This window comes from Stomoxys calcitrans, chromosome 2, assembly GCF_963082655.1.
Source record: "Stomoxys calcitrans chromosome 2, idStoCalc2.1, whole genome shotgun sequence".
Lineage (NCBI taxonomy): Eukaryota > Metazoa > Arthropoda > Insecta > Diptera > Muscidae > Stomoxys > Stomoxys calcitrans.
This window is the reverse complement of record NC_081553.1, coordinates 145800313-145817993: the sequence shown is the minus strand read 5'-3', so window position 1 is coordinate 145817993 and position 17681 is coordinate 145800313. Positions and strand designations below refer to the sequence as shown.

The 17681-nt window shown below is 38.8% G+C and overlaps 1 long non-coding RNA gene across 1 annotated transcript; it reads right to left on the bottom strand.

Annotated features, from left to right (window-relative positions):
• Positions 1-15267: 15267 nt before the first annotated feature.
• On the bottom strand, positions 15268-16611 carry LOC106090141 (uncharacterized). The gene is made up of 3 exons (XR_001221758.2): positions 16520-16611; positions 15597-15804; positions 15268-15531 (listed from the first exon to the last, which is right to left on the bottom strand). It is a non-coding gene; the product is annotated as an uncharacterized LOC106090141 (long non-coding RNA).
• Positions 16612-17681: the final 1070 nt, after the last annotated feature.

Here is a 17681-nt window from a genome sequence, read left to right as displayed (position 1 = left end):
ATTCGGTGGGTGTATGTAGCCCACAAGACATATACAAAAATAAAATAACGTTCAGAAAAAACACAACAAAACAAATGTATACGCAAAATAAAATGAAAACATTGTGAAAGTTAACCTTTGGAACATGCCTCGTTACGGCACTACCAACTGAAATTAGTTAAAAAAGAATACACCTTAGAGGTATGTGGCAATTAGTTTAACCATTTTACTACCTGGTAATGGAGATTGACAGACGTATAGTGGCAGACAATGATTTTCTAATGTGCCCTTCGGCCTTGGATGGGTTCTCTGACGTAATTGCTCTTACAAGACCGATTATCGTTCTTATAGCACTGTCATCCTATTGCACGATGTCAGGAGGCGGTGGCGCTGAACAGCAATCAGAGCAGAAAGCTGTAAGGACGCCACACTGTCAGCCACTATTTAAGGAAAACGTGAGGCCAACATCTCCGTTTTTTGTTCAATGCCCTGGCAAGATGGGATGATTGATAAGATGATTACTCGGTTTGTAATTGCAGCATTGCACCATGACTTCCGACAGAAAGACAAGTAGCACTAGTCAAAACAAGTCTCCACTACACTCAACGAAATTTGTTATTTAAAACTGCAAATTTTTTTGCTAAAACAACAGGTTTTGGTTGCTGAAAAAGAGAAGCAGAAATTATTGCTGTTTCAGCAAACATATGCCGCTGTGTTAAGCAAGCATTTCGTACTGCTATTTCAACCAACAATATCTGCTTTTTAGTCACAAAAATCTGCTAAAATATTGAAAAAAATATGCGGAAATAAAAATTTTTTTGTTTTTTATTATTTGTGTTTGCATTTTACGGCCGGCCGGTCATGTGTTTTCATATCTTTGGCCATTTTTTATGAAGGGAGTCGAGTTAATGACCATGACACATTAATTTGGATTTGTGGCATATTACTGCAAGGATCAAAAGATCCTTATACACATAGATATTGCGGCCATTGGTACACCTAGGCGAAAACTCTCTTGTCAATTATATTGCTCTGCTAATGTGCACAATGTCATAGCTGCTGGCTATGTAGCTAATTTCGACTTGTATCTATATTTTATGAATAACCATATGTAATATAAACATCTGCTGATACACATAACTTCATTAGCCTATTGGCCAGTATCTCATTCAAGGACTTCCTTAAATATGGATGTGGCCACATTTTTTGGTCTACCTACGTATTGTCCCTTTTTTCTCTCCGTTTTTTGCAAAGAACCCCTTTGTTTGGTTTTCTGATGCAAAAGGCGAAATGCCTTTTAACACAACAACAATTTATCTCTCGTGTGCAGTAAAAAGCATTTTAAACAGGGAAACGCCGCATAAGTGATTTATACCTACTTGATGCTTATGACGCATGAGTGCTGTGTATTGCTTAATTGAATGTGTGACCAAAACCGTTTTTTTTTTTATTGTGTTTCCAAAAAATTTCTCTTTTATTTCATTTCTTTTAACAAACCTATCATAAATTAAGAATAATAATAAATAAATTAAGCAGCAGTCATTTTCGGCAAACAACAGACGTTTCAGCAGTATGCCTGTTGTTCTGAAATTACAGAACCACTGCTGTACTAGCAGAACTACCGCTGTAATAGCAGCAAAATTAACTACTGACAGCCAGAAGACAGTGTCAGCTATTTTCAGCAGACTTTTTTCTCTGAGTGTATGAATTCTCAGAGGTGATAAGAGGTTGGTGTAATACCATTGTTGTTAAGATGGAATGATTAAGATCATTTCTTGTTTATTTACTGGTTCTTCACAAAGCCGTCATTTATCAGAAGCTAACCTCATTTCGGGCAAAACTATAATTTGAGGTAATCTGTCGTCTTTCACAATTAACGTCTTGACTTGACGTCGATCAAAACAAATAAAAAAATATGTCACCTTCATCAAATGAACCTGAAGTATGGACGATTAAATTAATATTAATAACGGTTATATTTTCAAATATGAAGGAATTGCCACCAGATGAAGATAAAAGCCTAAAGTTTCACAATGAGAAGATAAACTAAACAAAGAAAAGCTATAAGGGTATCTCAAAAATATGTTGTTATACCAATAACGGGCATAATTTCAATACAGACAGATCTTTGTATAAGACTACAGCCGTTTAAGGACTCGCATCAGCAAACACTGTCTGCAGATGTTGTAATAAAAATTTTCAACTTTTGAATAGAACCATTAAAATCTTTGAAATTGTTTAATTTTAGACGTTCACTTTTTATTTGAAAACATACGTATGATTGCAGCAGCTAATTTGTCTGCTGTTTTATAAAATAGCTAAACATTTTCCAAAATTGTAGAAAATTGGAAAAAACATTGCACTACGTATATGCCCTAAATTATATAAAAAAAAAATTATACTCCACTCAATAATAACCAGAGGCTACAGTCATTTCACTATAGCGGAAAGAGGAAACAGGTGGCAAAAATCAATATTTTCTTATAAGCCTACGAAATTTTGAAAGAACCTTTCTTATGTAAGACATTTCACCGAATTCAAAAATGCCACCCATAGAATTTTTAGTTTGGGGATATTCAAGGTTAACCAATTTTCGATTTCCAAAAAACATAAAATTTTTAGGTAATATATAGGTGTAATATCTCAAAAACTGGATGAAGAAATGTCATATTTCCTTTTTTGTATACATAAAAAAATAATAATCATGTCTTTGAAGTCGTTATTTAAAAAGTACTCATTTTTATTTCCTTTTTTCCTATACACTCATAAGATTGAAGAATTGTTTATAAATCGCTTGAATTTATTTGCTGAAATATCTCTGTGAAAAAACTCATACCACACAAGCCATAATACTATAGGAAAAACTTTTTGGAACAATAAAAATTGAATTGAATTGGAAAATAAAAAATATATACTTTTATACCCTCCCCATATTTTCAAAATACGCTCTTTGACTGGCACTTAACATAAGTAAAAGAGATAAGCTGTCGGTACTTGTCACCTTTTTTTATTGCAAAAAATGTAAAAGAGGCATGGTTCCACAATTGTATGAAGAACATGTCCCACAGTCGAAAAATAATTGGAATAATTATATAACATTTGAACAGATAAAGATATCTACACGAAACTTGACATGGTGAATGTAGAGATGATTCCAATATGTATGTAGAATTAAGTAGGTCCAGGGGCTGACTTGGGGCGTAAATGTTGGTCATCTCGAGCAAACATTAATTTCATAGGCTGACATTTTATCATATGCCGTTTAAATCCTTCAATTGTCCTATTCGGTTCAAAACATATGGTTTTGCAACTAAAAAACTCAAAAAGCGTAACTATGCGACATTGGGCTCTCCTATAAATAGGTACTCCCTTATAATTGGGCTTAAAAAAATTTGGCTAAAATTTCGCATGTGAACTTTACGCCTTTATAGAGTGTGCCACTATTTTAATTTACACCCAAAAAATAGTTTATAGCAAACGTGCCATACGGCACTGATAGTAAAGCAACACCATATGGTAACAAAGTAATACCGGATGGTATGGATGAAATATAAAAAGTTTAGTACGGTTTGGTACTAGCCTTATTACTTTAGAACCAATCCTTCATTGGTTTTAGTACAAACCCGTTATTGAATATTCCGGCCCCTAATGAACCAAATTAAAAAACCATTGAAAATAATTTTAGTCTTATTTTATTTTGATTATTTATGTTAATAATTGCAATAAAATAATCACAAAAAATAATGGTGTACCGTCGCTAACCTCGATTCTTTGCTTTCGGCAATTGATATCATATCCATTGATTTCCAGGAGTGGTTTTCGTAGAAATACAACAACACAGAATCGTTTACCACACAAGAGACTTTACCGTGTTTTTTACAAAGATAACGCCCTTAGAGTACTATTTCCATTTTCACCGCTGTGGAGTAGTTGAACACGTTTTCACGCACACAAATGATTTTAAAACATTTTATTAACTTAAAACAAATAGTTTTTATTGACGACAATATTTTAAGTAAAAACCCTTTACCTAAACGCAGTCAAATCTTACTAGCCTACTACGTCTGAGATTAAGCCCATACCAAACCGTATAAAAAAAAATTTGTCAATAACGCGAATAAAATAATACCAGCCGGCATTGGCAAAGTACTGCCATTTTTCTATCAGTCTAAGAGTCCACTGGAGAATATAGGCGACGTATGAACCACGAGCTGTATGACGACGATAGCATAGCTACACGCATCAAAATACAACGTCTGCGTTGGCTAGGTCATGTTGTCAGAATGGATGAAGAAGCTCCAGCTAAGAAGTCTTTTGAAGGCAAACACGGTGGTACACGCAAACCGGGAAGACCTAAAGCCCGATGGAAAGATCAAGTTGTGGGAGACACCTCGAAACTTGGTGTCAGAGATTTTAGAATGAGCGCAGAATATCGAGGCGCTTGGAAAGCTATTCTACGTTCGGCTAGTGGAAGAAATATTCTGTCATAGCCAATTAAAGTAAGTAAGTAAGTAAGAGTCCACTTTTTTTAATGAATGCTACTGTTTGTGCTCTTTTCAAATAGGTTATGTAAGGTTAGGTTGAGAAGAGGGCGCGGGTATTAATCCACCCCATGCCACTATTGACATATATATACCTAAGTCAGTAATCGGCTTGCAGTGTGCTTTTAATACAAGAAAGTATCCTAGCTATACTGCCCTCCTGCTTACTTTCTTTCAGCAATAGCATCATTTTCTCACAATCTGGATTTCTCCATAGGATTTTCGTCGTCCTACCAACTGTTTCCCTGTTCCACGTCCTTAACCCGGACTGCGTCGACACGAAGGGCTTCGGGTTAACCAAGTTTATTGACGGCAGACCTCTGGCCTTTACTGCCAACTCATTCATTCCGCCCTACTCCGCTATGTCCCCACACTCAAACAATGCGGATCGTGCCATCCTCAGAGAAAGCGTTAATATCCTTCTTACACTCCAAGACTGTTGGTGACCTTACCATACTTGGTTTTATTGCCTGATAGCAAGTTTACTGTCCGTAAAGATGTTTACACTCGACGTCCTCACGCTAACACCACACCACCTCACGCATTCCGTGATCGGCCGGATCTAGTATAATACAGATCTCAATCCCTGGGCTTCAATGTAGACCCCCAGAGCCGCTCTGTCTTGTAGCTTTGATCCATCTGTATAGCATGGTCTTCCAGATGGCAATACCAGGGTTCCGTCAGTTCAAGACTGTGAATTGGCCACAAGTGTCGTCTCAGGTATCTGATCGGAAACCTCTTCCATTCCTTCCAGATATCCTATCGTTGCCTCAATTATCCCTTAAGTCTCATACCAGCAGTGGCTGCCCCACTCATAATATGTATGTCTATGGGTCGGATACTTGGAGTAGTCTCTAGTGCCCTAGTGTGTGCGATCCTCAACGCTCCGCCTATGACAAAATAATATGTTCTCTGAATATTATATATATATATATATATTATATATATATTACATATTATATTATCCTAACGCTGCACTTTTTCTCCATAGCGGTCCACTAAACTACTGAGGCGTAAGTCAGTATTGGTCTAATCACGCTCCTGTAGAGTCAATGGACTATCCTCGGATTCAGGCCCCATTTCGAGTCTACGGCCCGTCTACATAGTGCCCAACATCTGTGAGCCTTCTCAGTACACTCCTGAATGTGACACTTCCAATTAAGTTTTCAGTCCAAGATCACTCCTAAGTATTTGAACTTGTCAGATACCGAAATCGTTCTATTGAGGAAACGAGGTGTATCAAATTGGCTCTTACTCATCAATAGACAGATTTCAGTCTTCTCTGGATTAACACTGAGATCACTAGATCTAGCCCAGTCGTATGCCATCTGCAAGACCCTTTCGGCCCTTCTGCATAGCTTGTTCGGATCCTTACCTCTTAGAAGTACAATATTATAGCCAGTCATCTATAAGAATGGCAACAAAACCCCCTCTGTGGCGTGCCCTGTGCCATTTTCTCCCCTATATTTATGGCATTTGGCCCACAATTTATACATCTGTTCCTTCCAGGACTTGCCCAAGTCTTCTTCTGAATTGTCTTCCGAATGTTGTCCAGTTGGTTTTCAACTAATTCCAGAAGCTTATCGGATTCGGGCTGGCCGTGCTATTCTATACTTAATGTAGCGATGGTCAGAGAAGGAATGTTCCATGGAGACCCATCCAATCCTGAACCTCATCGATTAGAATTCCCGATTATATTGTCTATCTAAAACCTCCTCCCTAATCCTATTAACAAAGGTAGCGATGTCATCAATATTAAGTGTAATTAGGTCGTTAGTATTCAAGAATTCTGCCAGGGCTTGGCCCGCTTATTAATGTCGCTACTACCCCACGAAATGTGACGAGAGTTCGCATCGCACTCTATTTGTACCTCATTTCCTGTCTGTTTTGCCTTCCTCAACAGTTGTTGCAGCTCCAACGTGAGTGGCGGTGTCGGAGAGTCGAAAGGCAGATAAAGTGATGCAAGGTATCCTCAACATGGCAATAAGCCCACGACATTTCTCTATTGGCTGATAAGTACAAAGTGTTACAGATATTTGTTGAGGAAAACACAGTCTTTTTAACTACCCTCGTTTATTTCAAAATTTTCTGCCCGTTAAGGCGAAGATAATTTTTATACCCTACACCACTACTGTGATACAGGGTATTATAACTTGGCGAATAAGTTTGTAACACCCCAAAAGGAAGAGAGATAGACCCATTGATAAGTATACCGATTGACTCAGAATCACTTTCTGTCTGTCTGTCCGTCCATCTGTCCATGTTAATTTGTGTACAAACTACAGGTCGCAATTTTCATCCGATCGTCTTCAAATTTGGTATGGGCATGTTTTTCGGTCTAGAGACGAAGCCTATTGAAATTGGAAAAAAACGGTTCAGATTTCAGCTCCCATATATATGTTTTTCCGATTTGTAGTAATACAGCAATAAAATGGTCATTTGTTAACCGATTTTCTCGAAATTCGACAAGAAGTATTGGACTCTCGATATTACTGAATTTTAATAGAAATCTGTTCAGATACATATATATATATATATATATATATATATATATATATATATATATATATATATATATATATAATATATATATATATAATATATATTCTAGACCCACTGCAAGCGCATTTTTTGACCAATTCTCCCAAAATTTTCTACAACGGTTTCCTCGACGAATTCAATATCCATAAAGTTTAGTCGAAATCGGTTCTGATTTAGATATAGCTCCCATGTTTTTGTTCGTCAGATTTTGGATAATTTGTTGTCATTTGTCAACCGTAGTTATTACATTTTGAACATATTTGCTTTGCTCGAAATTTGATACAGGAATTTAATAAGCTATCTGGATACATCAAATTTGTTTCCAAATTTTTTATAAGGTAGGTTTAGGGTATTATAAAGTCGGCACCGCCCGACTTTTGCCTTTCCTTACTGGTTATTGTATACTTTTAGTTTCATATCCCTTTCGAGACGAGATTAATGATCGAATTAATTTGCAATGCAAAAGAAAAGTCATTAGGATACCACAGCGCCAACCATGTTATAACGCGTTTCGACCTCTTGGTTAAGGAGTTCATCATCGGATACCTTAAATTGAAGATACGGTCAAGCCAAACTTAAAGCCTATTTTATTTATTTTATTTTCATTTTAGCAGTATTCTACACAAATTTCTCAAAAATTCATGAACGACTTTAGTCTAGCCAATGTTCGCAAGGGCTTCGTTATGTGCTTATGCAAAAAGGATTTATTTTCTTTGCGTGTTTCTAAATGTAAATGAAATAATTATCTGGAGTGTGAGTGGATAAAATGGATGTGTGTTTGATTGTGTATTTTAATGAACTCTGTTTACACAAATGTTCTCAAAGTAATTTCTATCAAATCAATTATCACGTAATTATCAAATTTACATTCACTTCCAACACGAACATTTCAGTATGCTGAAAGTCCATGTAATCGTATTTAGACGCATTTGAATATGTGTTGCCAAATATTTTAGCTTGGCTGTGTGCGTGAGTTGGTATGTTGGAAACCTATACTCATCTAATGGAAAAATCCTTCTAGGAATGTAAGGACAAGTGTGGCACAATTCTTTTATCAAACAATCATAGGAGCATCTAAAATTGATGCAAATCACATTCATCCTGAACACATGATTTCGCTCATATTCATCAATGTAAATACTAAATTCATTACAACTAATGGAAATATATATTTTGCTTTTTTGTTCTATTTATAGGTAAGTTCGATCATATCCCCGCATTTGGTAAAGATATCAATAAAAGTCTGGCATGATGAACGTCTCCTCTATGACAATTCGGGTAACAGGTAAACAATGTTATGATTTGTGTTTTTTCTATGTGCTTTGAGTATAGTTCAAGGCAGCGATGGGCATACTAACCCATTTGCATATTATTTCGAAGTCCATCGGTTTATGTAATTTTTATATCCACCGCTAAAGGATTGGGATAAGTTCAGTTTGTCATTCCGTTTGTAACTTAATGAAATATCCATTTCCGATCCTAAAAAGTGTATATATTTTTGATCGTCGTAAAATTCTAGAACCATAGCCATGTCCGTCTGTCTGTCTGTCTGTGGTAATCATGCAACAGTCTTTAAAAATCTAAATGTTGAGCTGAAACTTTGCACAGAGATTTTTTGTAACATTGACAGTTCGAATGATGGGCTATGTAGGTAAATATCTTAATATAGCCCCCATATAAACCGATCTCCAGATTTATGATCTAAGGCCAACAGAAGGTGTATTTATTACCCGATTTTTGTGCCAAATTTGGCACAGTTAGCATTGCCACATTGCCACAGTCCCGAATATGGTTCAGATCGGTCTTTAATAAAGCTGTCACTTATTCCGATCCCCCGATTTAAAGTCCATGACTCATAGAAGCAGCATTTATTGATAGATTTTGTCACTGTGAGATGTCTTAGTCTTTCGTCAGTGGTCCGGAGTATGCTGCAGATCTTTCACCCATAAATTACGTATTAATGACCCCATTTTGAAGAAATTTAGACAATACAACAAAAACCAAGTCATAAATCTTAAGTCTTGGGTCATTTGAATAACACATTCTAACTTAAATTAATATAGACATAAGGGTTAAAATTAAATAATAGTATTATAGTATTCTAAATTGGGAATGAAGTTTTTCAACATATTGCATAAGTAATACTTTTATCCTGTTTAAAGATCCATTGCGTTATCCTGTTGGATATGAACCAGGATGATTTCCTTCCCTCAAAGAGTTATTTTTTTAAAATAGACTTTTTTCCGACTTGAAAAATGTACGTGCCAACAATCCCCATACTCTTTCTAAAGGGTGTTTTTTTAGCTATTATCTTTTTGCCAACACTGGTTCAAAAAACTAACGCACGTTTTGAGTTTTTATTTAATTTAACTATGTCTTTCAAACCAACAACGCTTGCAAATTATTGAATTTCATTATCAAAATGCCTGCTCTGTTAAGAAAGTTCATCGCGCGCTCCTTTTATTTTATGAACGAAGCATATTTTTGACTCATTTGTTGTTGTTGTTGTTGTAGCAGTTTATTGTGTACTATCTTTCGTCTGCTTGATTCTGTTGAGTGTCAAGACCCAGGAACTCCGCGACTAAGATGGGGTGCGTCCACAGGGATCTGGGTCTGAGTCGAGTGGGTCTGGCCGGGCAGTTAAACAGGTGACGTGTATCGTGCGGTCCCTGGTTACAATCGGGACATACATCTTGCACGTCGGCATCAATCCTAGCTCTGTGGGAATTGAGGCGGCTGCATCTGCCGGAACGTAATTGAGCCAGAACCACTCTGGTTTGCCGGGGGAGGTCGATTTCTTCGGGTGCAATGGGTGGCGGTCGTTCTCCAGGGACTACATTCACCCGGTAGCCAATTAACGCGTCTACTACTGTGTCTGCATGAATGTTGTTCAGACCCGCTTGATATGCCGCTTGATCTAGAGGTTCTCTCTTGTAGCGCTGGACCTCACGCTCTAGATCGTGTAGATCTACCTTAAGGCTTCTGGGCGGTGGGTATCTATCCACAAGATGATGATTTGGATGATTTCTGCGATAACAGCCCAAAAGGTATTGCTTAGACAGCATGTAGTTATGTCTTCGCACTGGCAGGATCTTTATCTCCTGATGGAGGTGGTCCACATGAGAACTAAGGAGACAGCCCGTCGCAGTTCGGAGGGCGGCATTCTGACAGATCTGAATATTATTCCACTGCGTGTCACAAAGTTGACGTGACCATTCTGGCGCTGCATAACTTACCACAGATCGGCCAATTGCTTTGTACGTGGTCAACAAGGTTTCTTTGTCTGCACCCCAAGTGCTGCCAGCGAGTGACTTGAGGACCTTGTTTCTACTTTTGACTTTATTGCAGATTGCTGTGGCATGTGGGGAGAAAGTGTAGGAGCTGTCAAATGTGACGCCAAGTATTTTGGGACACTTGATGGTCGGAATCATTTCTCCATCGACCATCACAGTCAGCTCAGAATTCACCTCACGCGTAGTTGTAGTGAACAGTGGGGCTGAAGATTTGGTGGCGGATATCTTCAGATTTCTTGCAGCGAAATATGAGGCAAGCTCGTTGAGGTAGACGTTCAACCTATCGCAGATGTCATCAATGGGTGGGGGGCCTGATGCCATGATCGTACAATCGTCCGCATATGATACGATCTCTATGCCGTCTGGAGGAGGTGGGTTGGAGGATAGGTAGAGGTTAAACAGAGCCGGAGATATCACCCCACCTTGGGGAACTCCCTGTTTCACTCTACGGTGTTTCGACTTCTTATCCCTAAATTCCACAAATGACTGGCGGCCACACAGATAATTCGCGACCCAACGTTCCAGGCCTGGCTGGAGGGACGTGTTGGCGATGTCCTCAAATAATTTGGCATGGCTGACCGTGTCGAATGCCTTCGATAGATCCAGTGCCACGAGGACCGTCCTATCACATGGCCTGGGTTGATTAAAGCCACGGCAAATGTGTGTGGTGATGGCATGCAAAGCTGTTTTTGTGCTGTGCAGTCTCCGAAATCCGTGTTGATACTCGGCGAATGGAAATTCTCCTACGAGGCTCGGGAGGAGTAATGCCTCAAGCGTCTTAGCCACTGGTGAGAGAAGGGAGATCGGTCTGTACGACTCCCCCAAACTCGGGTCTTTTCCAGGCTTCAGTAGCGGGATCACTCTGCTCATTTTCCAGACATCGGGAACTATAAGAGTGTTCAATGACAGGTTGAGGACAGTGGTAAGGTACTCAACGCCAGGTAAATTCAGATTCTTCAGCATCAATGTAGAGATTCCGTCGGGGCCCAACGCCTTGGAAGATTTGGCGCCACGGATGACATTCGTAACTTCGCCCACGGTAAATTGTGATGGCTGTTCATCGGCTCGGAGACCACGAATACGGCGAATGGCTCTCCTCCTTGCCCTGTCTCTCTCGGGATGCACAATAAATTGGCGGTTTAACAACCTGGCGCATCTCTTCGGATCAGTGACGGTTATCTCGCCAAAAGTGACTGAGGTCCTGTCGTCCCGTCTACCGGGGTTCGAGAGAGACTTAACAACGGCCCACAGTTTGCCTGCACCGGTGCCTAAGTTACATTGCTCCAAGTGTTCCAGCCACAAATTCCGCTTATGTTCGTTGACTACCCTGTTTATTTCCAGATTCAGCTCGCTGATTCTGGGGTTAGCGGGGTCCATAGCACGAATCCCATCACGCTCGTCTGCGAGTACCACTGCTTGCGCCGGGAAATTGGGTCGCACTTGCGGTATTCGACCGGCTGGTATAAAGCGAGCGGCTGCTGCGTTGAAGATGTCTCGGAATTTCCTCTCGGCCACAAGCACATCAGAGGGGGGTGGCAGTTCATTAAAGCGGCGATTGGTATACTCTCTGAAGCCAGTCCAATTGGCCTTCTTGTAATTGATGAACGTCCGGCGCTCAGAGGTTATGAAGTCGGGTGGTCGGTCGATGGTGAGGATTATGGGGAGGTGGTCTGACCCCAAAGAGATGACGGCTTGCCAGGATACGTCACTCAGGAGATCAGGGGATGCGATTGAGATGTCTGGCGAGCTGCTGCACCTCCTCGTTATCCTAGTGGGGGCATCCTCATTCACCGTGCAAAACGTGGAGCTATCTATCTGCTCTGCCAAAGCTATGCCACGCTAGTCGTAACCTAGGGGAGAATGCCATGACGAGTGATGTGCATTAAAATCCCCCAGAACCTGACGACTATGGCCAGATAGCAACCCACTTATGCCGGGGCTGTAGGCCTGGCCATTAATCGGGACACAGCTACCAACCGGCGGAAAAAAACACGTTGTATATCTCTATCTCGGCAGTACCAGACCGGACTGCTACGTAAATAAGCATTGCAAGAGCTACCAATGCATCCAGAAAAAGTCACAGTTTGGGGCGGTTTATGGCCTGGTGGCCTCATTGGACCGTACTCCTTCAAAGATGATGCGAATGATAACGTAAATGTGATTGGTGAGCGCTACCATGAGATGACATCCAACTTTCTTTTGCCCAAAAAGCAAGAGCTTGACTTGCATGACATGTGGTTTCAACAAGACAAAAAAAAAACTCCAAAGCACAAAAATAAGTAGTGGCTCCCCGCACTATGACAATATTTTAATGACTATGAGAACGATTTATAAAGTACTTCTCCTTGCAACGATTGGGGAACTAGTAAATAAAGTCATCAAGACCCCCTAATGTAATATTTTTAGGACTAAATATATAAACAGTTAAACCCTTTTGTCCATATCATTTTGACAAGTCAAAAACTTGAAGAGCATCACAGGAAAGTTGATCTAGGGGTTATTTATCGTTCATTAACGTTCATTTCAAATACGACGCATCAGAAAATGCGTTTGCTGTCCAGAAACATGAACAAATGCTTACATTTTGCTTGATTTCGGCAGCTACATCAGGGGTATTTGAGGCTTGTCTAAGAATAGTGCTGTTGTAGACGCATTTTGGCCTCAAATTTTGGCATATTCAACATCATTTTCGAATTCTCTTAAAATTTCAGCAATAACTTTTCGAGCCTAGCTTGCCTTTTTTAGCTATATAGCAAATTGTAAGGACATTTTCGTAAACTACAGTTTTGTGAACGTTCATCAATGATTTTGAATCAAAAACTGATAAAATCGCAGGATGTGCTATTCAAATGGCCCAAATGTATTACCCGAATTCATAACTTTGTTTTGTTTTTGTTGTTTTATCCTTAATTACATAAAAGGGAGTCGATTTTTAATATTTTATTTTGATATTTGTTGTTTGTTTCATTTATTTTAGTAAATGGAATTTCATATCCTTACAGATGCAGTTATAATGCGCAGAAGTTTGTGTTATTTGCCTATCGGTTATTTAGTACAAGTCAAATGTTCTTAATGACATACTGACTAACTTTGTTAGTCGACTATGACAGATAATTTGTTCGATTAGTCGAGCTCATAATAGATTTCAGTGCGCCTTGATTTTTTGTGTTCCTTCTCAGTTCTGGTCGAGTATACTACAATATTTACCTTCAAATGACTTTTTCGCTGAAGCTTCTTCATTCATCCTAACAATATGGCCTAGCCAAATCAAATGTAGAATTTCGATGCGTCGTTATGCGGCGCCAATATTCTCCACCAATGCAGACTGGTTCATAAGTTTTACGAAGAAGTTGATACTAGCAGCTGTGAGAGAATTTCTTTCTATATTCTAAGCCTACCATCTGTATCCAAATTTCCTTTTTGGGAATCTGCAGGTGGATGTGCCTGTTCCGAAGACAACGGTTTGATTTCCCACCCTCTGTACTGTGGAATTGGGAAAGAAATTTAGTCTGACGGAGTTCGCCCCGTTAGTGGAGTATTAAATTCAGCTGCTGTAGTATCACATTGAACTTAAAAATCATTCAATCGCTATCGTGTTAACGACAAGCGGACAAACGGTCATTACAGAGGATCTCGAAATATCTGTTACGCAAACCCAGCGAGACACAAAGAAGTATCAAAAATATAGTGGAGTTAGCTAAGCAGCATCTATAACCGTAAGTTTTTTTTTATTGTAAGTCGTGATTTCCTCGTGGTCTTCCCGTGAGTAGTGATTAGTATCGCGCTCACGCAAGAAGAATTTTTATTCAATCTCGGTCATGCAAGATCACGTGGTTTGGTTTGAATCTCCCTCACGAATCGCGTGACACGACAGCTGAAGCGCACATCTTTTCTTCATGGCAACCAGGGCGGACCGAATCGATTGAAGATAAAATTATTGGTCATTGATTGATACAATGACATCTAATAAGCAATTATGGTGAAGATTGCTAGATAATGCCCAACATTTAAGGGCCCTAGATGGACTGGGGCCTACTCTTGTCCTTGGGGCCGAAAGCTTGCCATCCACAAAAAAATTTGTGTTAGAGCGGCGAATGGTTCATTTGTAGCTCGATTTCTAAACTATCTTCTGGTTAGAGCTTGAAAAACTCATGTACGGAATATCTCATTCAGTTTTGGAGGTGTCCAACTTATATATATATTTTTTGTTTTCAATCGACTATGACCAATATTTTAGTGCATCAATTTTCAATATGGAATTCTTCTGTCGAAATCAGAAATCAAACATCGGTTGGCCGAATCTTATAAACCATTCTCCATGGATTACTTTTGTTAAAAAAAATCTGCAATTCACCAAGAACAAATGTATTGGTTATTGTCACAGGTAGCTGGGATACAATAAGCATGCAATTTTAAACATAAAAACATTCTTTATTTTCATAAACCGGTGCACCGTCGGATGTTGGGTTTGTTTTATTTGGTTTGCATCACTAAAAGTGTGCCGGCTATAAAATGACAAACTTTGCACAAATAGCCATGGGAACATCTCAAATTGCAATGAATTATAACCAGTGTTACTTAAGATCAGCTCCTACGGGCTTATATAACGCCTTCCACTCATTAAATGCACTTTTTAATGAATTCAATTTATTCCAATAGATTTGCAATCAGCTGATTCACACCATACATATATAAAAAGGAGATACCATTAAAAAAATATTTTATTTTTACTTTTTACTTACTCGTAAAAATTCTCTTTGTTAGATAGTATTATTATTAGATTTTTATTACAACAAGTGAGGTTATTATTTGGTTAAAGAAGGTCAGAGCCTACAGTAACTTATGCTCACTGAACAAAGCCTTTTAGTACTTTATAAAGCCTTCATAACGTTTTGTAAATGCTGCTGTAAGAATAGATGGTAAAAATAAGAAATCTATTTTATTAATTGTTGGTTGTGAATTGCCTATTGAGGCTACTCAAGAACTCTTATCGAGAGATAAGTATAAATAGGAGATATCTTAGATTTTGGACCCATTCGAGTGTTGCCAACGGAATCAGGAAGTAAGAATACCCGTATCCTATGGTGCAGGGTTGGCAATCTGTAAAATATTAGTGTTATGCGTGTACGTGTATGTTGTTTGTTCTTGTTGTGACTATTCTTTTACATTTTCATTGGCTGCGAAAGCAAAACAGAAATAATTAAAAAATGTTTGACTGCACATAATCTTGTTAACACCTCACCTTTAACAATTTAAAATGTTGAATTAATCTTTCCGCTGTGGTCCGGCAATACGAAGATCATTAGCCCTTAAGGCTATATGAAATCTATTGACCATTTATTTGATTGGCCTTCTCCCACTCCCATAAGGTAGACATCGGTTTCGAAAATTAATTAATGATATGTCATAAATTATGCGTTGCCATCTATCGTCATGAAATTCGCAGTGATCTAATTTGAAGGATATATTCATAAATGATAAAATTGCTGGTCTTAAGTCTGGTATTGTAACCCGTGGTCTGGAATTGTCCAACTATCCATGCAAATTTCTTATTTAATACTGCCATTGGTGATGATTCTAAGCCGGCACCATGGAGCAATTGGATATGTGAACATAACTTTTCGATTTGTATGCAAATGAAGGTAATCTTAAAGAGCACGTCATCAACATTAAACGGCATCTACAACAAATCCCTGCGAGAGTTGCTTACCCATAGAACTGAAACACAAATGCCATTTGAAGTTGGCCAAGTTATGTAATTAATTAGTGCTCTCTAGAAAAAGCTCCCCACACTTTTAAAGTTTGCAAACATTTCCACTCAGCTGTCTGCCACCACTTATTGGATTATAATAATTGTAAAACAATTATCCGTAAAAGAGCACTGATTTTCAGACGCTACAAGTTTGGCACAGATCCAAACTTTGCAACAGACGACAATTATTTTCTACACTTTTCGCTCAAAAGCAATTACGGAAAACGCATTCGGGGCTCAGAAAAGGAACATTCACGTGTGCCAGCACACAAAGCATTTGGGGAATTTGTCGCTCATTGGCTTTGTAGCATGCATATATAGACGTACAATGTAAATAGTTCTGGGTGTACCAGACTAAAAGACACAAACGACCAAAGGAAACGGGTTTGCACAACTATTAAAAGCCCAATTACCGCAGATAGTTTTATTATTATTAATTTATTAGCTCTCATCATTAAGATGGTTGAAGTTCTACCCGCGTTGCTGCACAAATTTGTTCAACAATTTGAAAAATAGAAAGATAACAAAACGTAATTTTTTTTAAATAACTTGACTTGGTTCGATTGGTGCACCAAATGTCGTTTTATATGTAATGACAACAATTTCTTTATAACTTTTTTCTTGACATAGCGATGGGAAAGAAAGATAACCACAGCTGAAACATTTTGTCTCGTGTTCTCACCAGGATTCGAAGCCAGGCGTTCAGTGTCGTTGGCGGATATGCTAACCTCTGAGCTAAGGTAGCGCCCACATTTCGGCTGTGATGCACAATGCAATATAAAATAAGTTAAATCGTGTAATGTGGCTTCTTAGAACTTCGCCACTCTAACGATTTTCTGGACAATTTCTGTGATCCGATTGCAAATTATGCCCATGAACAGTCCGATTCAAGTTTAAGCTCAATGATAAGTGGCCTCCTTTTTATTGCCGAGTCCGAACGGCGTGCCGCAGTGCGACACCTCTTTGGAGAGATGTTTTTCTCGCCGGGATGCGAACCCAAGCGTTCAGCGTCATAGGCAGACATGCTGACCTCTGCGCTACGGTGGCCTCCGTATTTAAACCAATGTAAATTTCGTATGACGAATCCGAAAGGTTGATAAATAGGGAGATACCAGCACTTGATCTGTTTTTGATCAGGTGATTCCAATCGGAAGCCAACAATCTTATCTGTTAGTTCTATAGCAAAAACTGTAATTACCTTGTACACCTTTGGGTGTATTACATAGCATAAGCCAGTTTTGTTTTAAAATTGGATATGCAAGCCGTGCAAGAAAGCAATTAAATGCAAGTCAGATTATTTGCCACAAGTTGGTGACGCAGTTTGACAACCTGTCAAGAGTCTCCCTTCGAACAGCGATGTTGCTTTTTAGTCAACGAAAATCCCGAAGAGCAAATCCCTACTGCCAAAGAAGGAACAACACTATGTGGACTCATTTTGTACCCACCACCATAGGATGGGGGATATATATTTTTCTACCCCTAATTTTAACGATTGAGCCAAAGATCACGAAATTAAATTTAAAGCTGACCAAATTTCCAATTTTTAAAGGTAACATTTCCTTTGGTGAAAAATGT